The 9,182-nt window shown below is 35.7% G+C and overlaps 1 non-coding gene across 1 annotated transcript; it reads right to left on the bottom strand.

The window, feature by feature from the left end:
* Nucleotides 1-712: 712 nt before the first annotated feature.
* LOC120269758 lies at nucleotides 713-819 on the bottom strand. The gene has a single exon (XR_005539395.1). It is a non-coding gene; the product is annotated as a small nucleolar RNA R71 (small nucleolar RNA).
* Between the last annotated feature and the right edge of the window lie 8,363 nt (nucleotides 820-9,182).

The following is a 9,182-nucleotide window of genomic DNA, read 5'->3' as shown; positions in this document are numbered from 1 at the left end:
TTGATAAACCCATGCACTTGCGAGACATGCGCAATGGCGTTGTCAAGTTTTTGGCACCGTTGCCTGGGAATAGGCGTTTAGAGATACTTTGCACTTTGTTTTCTTAGCTATTCATTTATTTATTCTATTTCGCATCTTCTATTCTATCATCGTTCTGATTTGTTTTCTTTTTGTGCAGCTCCAGGTTCATGACCCGAGGGAACCCTTCGATATTAATTGAAGGAGACCCTGAGATCGAACGTACACTTAGAAGAAAAGGGAAAGAACCTGTGCAAGAACAGTCTAATCTAGCTGATTTGGAAGTTGAAGGGTCGGATAATATGGTGGAACAAAATGAGCAACAGAAGACATTATCCGATTATGCCAGACCTTCAGTATTGTGGACACAATCGAGTATTGTGCGTCCCCCGATTACAGCTCAGAACTTCGAGCTGAAGCCGGCATTCATCCACATGTTGTAGCAATCCGCACAGTTCAATGGTTTGGCCGATGAGGATACAAACAGTCATATAGAGAACTTTCTCGAGGTGTGTGATATGCTCAAGATAAACGGGGTGACGGATGATGCCATCAAGTTGAGAGCCTTCCCATTTTTCTTAAAGGGGAGAGTGAAGCAGTGGCTACACTCATTGCCATGAGCATCAATTACCACATGGGAGGAGATGGTAGAAGCTTTTCTTACCGAATATTCCCCCACAGCGGAAAATCTGCAAATCTTAGGAATGAGATCTAGTCCTTTGTACAGTTGGAATTGGAGTCTCTATTTCAGATGTGGGAAAGGTTCAAGGAGCTCTTGAGAAAGTGCCTGCAACACAGATTCCCAGAGTGCATGATTGTTCAGACCTTTTACAATGGGTTGAATTTGAGTACAAGGCAACTCTTGGATGCAGCAGGAGGAGGTATCTTAGGTAGCAAGACCCCTGGTGAGGCCCATCAACTAATTGAAGAAATGGGGTTAAATAGCTACTAATGGAATGCTAGGAAGAAGAAGAAGGTGGCTGGGCTCCATGAGATAGATGCAATAACTTCATTGGCGGCTCAAGTGGAATCATTGAGTAAGAAGTTAGATGTTCTAACTTCAAATAGAGTGGCGGCCATGACTACTTGCATCGAGTGTGGTGGAGGACATGCTCCCTCTGATTGCCCAATCTCCATTGGTGATGCATCTTCAGTTGAGAATGTGGATTTTGTGTGTAATGCGATCAGAAATCAAGGGAATCCATATAGCAACACCTACAATCCGGGTTGGAAGAATCATCCCAATTTCTTGTGGAGTAACCAATTTCCACAAAAGGCCATGGGGCCACCGGGTTTCCAACAACAACAAGCCCCAAACATGGAGAACCGAGTTTGCGGTTTGGAGACCCGAATGACCGATTTGGAGAAGGCCTTGACTAGATTTGTGCAATCATCGGATACAAGGTTTCAATCAATTGAGGCTACACTTCGCAACCACACCTCTTCTTTGCACAACCTTGAGAATCAAGTAGGGCAAATTGTGAAGTCTCTATCGGAGAGACCACAAGGAAGCTTGCCAAGCAATACCGAGACCAATCCTAGAGAGCATGTGAAGGCGATCAGTTTGAGAAATGATCGTGAGGTTGTAGGCAAGTGTCCGAGAGAGAAGCCCAATGAACACGCACCCGAGGTCATAGAGGTTGAAGAGGGAACAGGCAAAGAGAAGGAGGTGGCACCCCCACCTTTCAAGCGAAGAATCCCTTATCCCTCTAGGTTAAAGAATGACCAAGCAAATGAACAGTACAAGAAGTTCTTGATCTTGTTCAAGTAACTCCACATCAACATTCCTTTTTGTTGAGGCATTGGCCCAAATGCCTAAGTATGTAAAATTTTTGAAAGACTTGTTGACTAACAAGTGGAAGTTAGAGGAGAGTGTTTCAGTGATCCTAGATGCTTCTTGCTTAGTGGTTTTGCAAAAGAACATGCCAAACAAGAGGAAAGACTCGGGAAGCTTCATCATTCCGTGCAACATTGGCAATTTAGGTGAAGAAATGGCATTGGCGGACTTAGGGGCCAGTGTAAACGTCATGCCATACACCTTCTTTCAGAAGCTAGGCTTGGGCGAGCCTAGGCCCACTCGGATGACTTTGCAATTGGCGGACCAAACGGTGAGACATCTGAGGGGTATTGTCAAAGATGTTCTTGTCAAGGTGGACAAGTACATATTTCCTGTGGATTTTGTGGTGCTAGACATCGATGAGGAAGCCAATGTACCCTTCATACTTGGGAGGTCATTCTTACGGACTTCCAAGGCATTGATTGACATGGATGGCGGGGAGCTAACTTTGAGAGTTGGAGATAACAAGCTCACATACCACCTTGCTGAAGCCATGCGGCATTCTCTTGATTTTGATGATACTTTGTATTTTCTAGACACTACTGATGAGATTGTTGATGAATATATACAGAAAATGTTCAATCCAGACCCATATGAGGTATTGTTCGACCAAGAGAAGGAAAATAAAGAAATAATGATGCTTGGCTTAAACGAAAGAAGTACCGTCTACTCCTGGGATCCTTAAGAAGGTGCTTCAGAAGATGAAGAGGGCGAGTAGATGCCACTAGAAACACTCCAAGGCTGTTAGAGATGCGGGTGAACCGAACAAGTTAAATGAACCATTGCTAGGTGGTCCCAAGCCCGATAACTCCCCCTCTACCTTCAAGAGACTTTGCTCGTCATGCTTTCAAGCCATGGGTAAGAGGGCAATCTTCATCTATGAGCCCCCGTGAGGTAAGGAAGAGGTACGTCAAGCTTAGTGATGTAAAACAAGCGCTTCTTGGGAGGTAACCCAAGCGTTTAATATTTTCTTAGTTAAGTAGTTTAGTTTTTACGTGAATAACTTATTGAGTGTTGGTGTCTTGATCTTTAGATGCTTCTGCTGTATATTATTGTGGATTTTGATGTCATCGTGTGTATTCATATGGATTTGGCGAAGTTTAAGTCGCTTGAGCTTGTTTTTGATGTTTTCTGTTGGTGTATTTTACATAAAAGGGCAGGCTCTGAATGTGTAAACATGTTCAGGAAATTTCTGTAGAGCCTCCAGAGTTTTCTAAGTCATCCAGAGAAAATGCACAGGCGTGTGGAATTTCCGCAGGCCCGTGGAGTTGTATTGAGAGCTCATCCAGAGACGGCACAGTGGTGTAGACACGCCCCTGTGAGCGATCTTGTGATTTTTGCATGCCCGTGTGTAACTCCGCACGAGCTTGTGTTTCCCTGCAGAGACTTGGCAAATTATCCTGAGAGCACACAGGGGCTTGGACTCGGCCCTGTGGCCGAACTTGTGAAAAACACACGAGGGTGGGAATTTTCTGTACGCCCGTGCGGATCTCTGCAGATGAGTTCTCTCCATCCCTAAAAGACACATGGCCATACGACTGCCCCTGTGAGTTGGGAATTTTCCGCACGCCAGTGCGGCTGCACTGATCTGGCGAGGTGTATCCTAGGCAGGACAAATGGACCTTTTGATGAGTAGAGGACTCTCCACAAGACGATCGTCATGACCAAAGAGGTGGTTTTCTATGGATTCTTTGTTTTTACATTGGATTTTAGTGATTGTAATTAGCTTCTTGGAGAGCTAAACCCCTTAGTAGGTACTTGGATTGTGAACACTAGGATGTATTCGTTTCATTGAACCTTTTTATTATGCTTCCATTAATTGATGTTTTTATTGAGTTCCAATCTTGAATGCATTGATTGTATAAATACTCCCTTAGACTGACACTAGGGTTGAGAGTTCTTGTTGGTAACCCTTGTAAGTGAGTGACACACCACGAGAGTTAGACAAAGCTAGATTGGAGAGGGTTGAGAGGGTGAGTCGAGAGATAGCAGAGCGTCCCCTTTCCCCTGCGGTGTGATTTATTCTACCTCAAATTCCTCGAGTTCTTTGCGGTCATAGTAAAGTGAATGCGCTAATGGATGACCTTCCGTTGGGGCTTAGTTGCGAGTGCAATGGAGTGATGCATTGAAGTGATTTTAGCATCTAGGGCTTAATTGTGGCTAGGGACCTTCCACCTGGACCAAAGGGTTAGGTCTACATATAGGAAGTGGATTTATTACTTGGAATCCCTAGAGCTCATTGCAATTCTATACGAGTGTGAGGTTGAGAGATTGTTCAATTTTTCCTTAGGGACATGTATAGGGTTAGGCATGGTTGACCTTAGATTTGGGACCATGTATTAAAGGATCTCCGTGACTCATTAATGCATTAGTAAGGAAGCACAATAGAGGGTTTTTGCACTTTAAACGATTGTTCTAGGTAGAACAATATCCGAGTACCCCATTTATATCGATTGGCTTACCTTTCCTTTACTTGTGCTCTCTCTCTTGTCTCTTTTACTTTTGTTTGCATTACATCTTGTCACATAAATAACTATTCATATTTCGCTTAGTTAAGAAACAATTTAAGTATTTTTACTCCCTACTCCTTGTGGAACGATACCCACTCACCTGGGATTTTATTACTTTGACAAACCCATGCACTTGCGGGACATACGCAAGGGGTGTTGTCAGTCTCTATTGTAAGTGTTTAGGGCTCATAATGCATATGGTGTTAAATCCAGGACATAACCGACCAAAGAAGACAATTCCTCTAATTGTCTAGTGTAAGCACGGGCAGAGCACAGGTGTGCCATCTCCCCATGGTTTTCTCTGTCTGGGACTCCTTTGTTTGTCCGTAAGAGCAAGGGATAAGCACAGGGGTGCTATCTCCACGTGATTACCTCGATCTAGGAGTGGCTTATACTTTCAGGGGTAGCATGGTTTGCATGCTCCTTTCATGGGCATGCTAAAGCTGAGCATTGGTGGAGCATGACCGTGCTCTCCTAGTGACTTCCCCTTTTCACTCAGAAAGCTCGAAAAATAGCACACTCTGAGCACGACCGTGCAAGACTATGTCGAGTGTGAAAAGTCCTTTTTAATTCTCAGATTTAGGGTTACTTGGTTTCTTTTGTTCGGGAATCTTCTTCTCCAATGGGGCAATTGTCAACATAATGATGATCAGTCATCACCACTAGAATAGCATACATTCCCATAAAAAAATAATATTAAGGGTTTGATTAAAATATAGGAGCCATTTCAAAAAGAAAATATATGATTACGGTTTTGATTAAAAAATATGAAACATTATGCAAAGAAAACATAGGATTATTGTTTTCATTATAAACTAGTAGGCATTCCCAATTGTAAACATTGGGTTAGGGTTTTGTTTAAAAAATTACAGACATTTCAAAAAATTAAAGGATTAGGGTTTTGATTAAAAAATATGAGACATTTCAAAAGAAAACATATGTTTAAGGTTTTGATTGAAAGATAGGTTAGTAATGTTTTCTTTTATAAATGTCTCCTTTTTTTCAAAACATAGTATTCAGGTTTTGATTGAAAAATAGTAGACTTTCCCAAAATTTCTCATATTTTTCAATCAAAACACCAATTCTATGTTCTCTTTTTGGAATGGCTCCTATTTTTGAATCAAAACTATAATCCTATGTTTTCTTTTGGAAATGTCTACTATTTTTGAATCAAAACCCTAATCTTGTATTTTCTTTTTAAAATTTAACACATTTTTTGGTTTTTAATGAAAACCCTAATCCTATTTTTTTCTTATGGCAATGTCTCTTCTTTTTCAATTAAAACCCTAATCCTATTTTTTCTTTTTGAAATATCTCATATTTGTCAATCAAAACACTAATAATATTTTTTTACTTTTGGAAAGCTTGCTATATTCAAATCATGACACTAATAATATTTTTTTCTTTTTGCAATGTCTCTTATCTTTCAATCAAAACCCGAATCCTATGTATTTTCTTTCAATATCTCCTATTTATCGGTTACGACTCAAAAACCTAACCTATGTTTTCTTTTTGGAATATCTCCTATTTTTTAGTCAAAAACGTAATCCTCTCTTTTCTTTTTGGAATGTTTACTATTTTTGGATCAAAACCATAATCCATTGTTTCTTTTTTGGAATGTGTCCTATTTTTCAGTTTTGAATTATAACCTTAATCTATTGTTTTCATTCCAGAATGTCTCATTTTTTTTATTCAAAACCCTAATCCTATCTTTTCTTTTTGGTATCTCTGCTAATTTTTAATCATAACCCTTATCCTATGTTTTCTTTTCATAATGCCTCTTATTTTTGAATAAATATCATAATCCTATGTTTTCTTTTTTGCAATGCCTCCTATTTTGGAATCAAAACTCTAAGCTTATTTTTTCTTTTTGGAACATCTCCTATCTTTCAATCAAAACACTAATCTTGTGTTTTCTTTTGCGAAATATCTCATACTTTTCAATGAAAACCCTAATGTTATATTTTTCTTTTCAAAATGTCTACAATTTTTTAATCAAAATATTAATCCAATGTTTCCTTACAGTTATGTCTCCTATTTTTCAATGAAAACACTAATCCTCATTGTCTTTCGGGAATATATGCTACTAGTGAATCAAAAAAATAATCCATTCTTTTCTTTTAGCAATATCTGCTAATATTCAATCAAAACCCAAATCCAATGTTTTCTATTGGAAATATCTGTTATTTTTTAATCAAAACTCTAATCCTATGTTTTGTTTTAGAAATGTCTGTTATTTTTTTCATCAAAACTCTAATCCTTTTTTTTTTTTTGAAATGTCACATATTTTTCGTTTTTTAATCAAACCTATAATCCTAATTTTTAATCTATACCCTAATCCTATGGTTTTCTTTTGGGAATACCTGCTATTTTTGAATCAAAATTGTAATTTTATATTTTATTTTGGAAATGTCTACTATTTTTTAATCAAAACAACAATCCTATGTTTTCTTTCCATAATTTCTCATATTTTTTCAATCAAAACTATCATCCTATGTTCTCATTCCGGAATGTCTAATATTTTTGAATCAAATTTCTAATGCTATGTTTTCTTATAGTAATGTCTCGTATTTTTCAATCAAAACCTTAATACTATATTTTCTTTTTGGAAAGCTTACTATTTTTGAATCAAAACCCTAATCCTATGTTTTCTTTTCATAATGCCTACTATATTTGAATCAAAACCCTAATCCTATGTTTTTTTGGAATGGCTCCTATTTCACAAACAAAATCTGAATCTTATCTTTTCTTTTCATAATGTCTCATATTTATCAATTTTGAATCAAAACCCTAACCGATGTTACCTTTTGATAATATCTCCTATTTTTCGATCAAAACCTAATCTTTTTTCCTTTTCGGAAAGTCTGCTATTTTTGAAACCAAACCCTAGTCGTATGTTTTCTTTTCATAATGTGTTATATTTTTAGTTTTGAATCAAAACGCTATTCTTTTTTTTCCTGCATGTCTCATTTTTTTTAATCGAAACCCTATTTTTGTCTTTTTTCTGGAATGTCTGCTATTTTCGAATCAAAACCCTAATCGTATGTTTTTCATTTCGAAATGTACACTATTTTTGAATAAAAATCCTAATCCTACGTTTTATTTTTCTAATATCTCCTATTTTTGAATTAAACCGCTAGTCCTTTGTTTTTGTTTTGCAATGTCTCAATGTTTTTCTTTACGGAATGTCTCCGATTTATCAATCAAAACCCTAATACTATTTTTTATTTTCAGAATGTATCCTATTTTTATATCAAAGAAAACATAGGATTACTGTTTTGATTGAAGAATATTAGACATTACTATAATAAAGCAAAGCATTTTGTGAAGAAAACATAGGATTACTATTTTGATTGAAGAATATTAGACATTACTATAATAAAGCAAAGCATTTTGAGAAGAAAACATAGGATTACTATTTTGATTCAAAAATATTAGATATTACTATAAGAAAACATACGATTAGGGATTTGATTAAAAAGACAAAAAAATAGGGGACATTTCTAAAAGAAAACATATGATTAGGGTTTTGATTCAAAAATAGAAGACAGTCTCAAAAGAAAACATAGGATTAGGGTTATGATTCAAAAATAGGAGCCACTCCAAAAGGAAAACATACGATTAGAGTTATGTTTGAAAAATATTAGACAATAGGAAAAGAAACCATTGGATTATTGTTTTGATTCAAAAATAGCAAGCATTCCCAAAATAAAACATAAGATTAACGTTTTGATTTAGAAATAGGAGGAAATGTAAAAAAAAACTTTGGATTATGATTTTGATTAAAAAATTAGACATTAAGAAAAGAAAACATAGAATTATTTTTTTGATTGAAAAATCGCATACATTTCCAAAAGAAAACATCATATTAGGGTTTTGATTAAAAAATATTAGCCATTCCAAAAAGAAAAATAGGACACATTCTGAAAACAAAACATAGGATTAGATTTTTAAATTCAAAAATATCAGGTATTGCGATAAGAAAACATTCAATTAGGGTTTTGTTTTAAATATAGTAGGCATTCAGAACATAAAACATACGATTAAGGTTTTAATTGAAAAATAGAAAGACATTACTATTAGATTTCATAGGATTAGAGTTTTGAATTAAAAATTGGATACATTCCTATAAGAAAACATAGGATTATGGTTTTGATTCAAAAATAGTAGACACTATGAAAAAATAATCAGATTAGGGCTTGAAAAGTAGGAGATTTTCCCAAAAGAAAATATAGGATTAGGGTTTTGATTGAACATGAGACATTACTATAGAAAAATATAGGATTAGGGTTTTAATTAAAAAAATAGCAGATTAAAAAATAGGAGCCATTAAAAAAACTTAGGATTAGGGTTTTGATTGAAAAATATGAGACAATATGAAAAGAAGAAACATAAGATTATTTTTTGATTAAAAAATAGCAGATGTACCCAAAAGAAAAACTAAGATTGGGATTTTGATTATAAAATAGGAGGCATTCCTAAAAGAAAATATTGGATTAGGATTTTTATCAAAAATAGAAGTCATTTCGAAAAGAAAACATAGGATTAGGGTTATAATTAAAAATTAGTAGAGATTCGTAAAAAGAAAAGATAGGATTAAGATTTTGATTCAAAAGAAGACATATTCTGAAAAGGAAACAAAGGATAATGGTTTTGATTCAAAATAACAAAGAACACATTCTGAAAATAAATGAAACAATTGTTGCTTTGATTCAAAAATAGCAGACATTCCGAAAAACAAAAAAGGATTAGGTTATTAATTGAACAATAGGAGACATTCCGAAAAGAAAACTTAGGTTAGGGTTTGATTCAATTGA

The sequence above is a fragment of the Dioscorea cayenensis genome, chromosome 9, assembly GCF_009730915.1.
Source record: "Dioscorea cayenensis subsp. rotundata cultivar TDr96_F1 chromosome 9, TDr96_F1_v2_PseudoChromosome.rev07_lg8_w22 25.fasta, whole genome shotgun sequence".
NCBI lineage: Eukaryota > Viridiplantae > Streptophyta > Magnoliopsida > Dioscoreales > Dioscoreaceae > Dioscorea > Dioscorea cayenensis.
The sequence above is the reverse complement of the archived record's forward strand: the minus strand, read 5'-3'. Positions and strand labels throughout refer to the sequence as shown.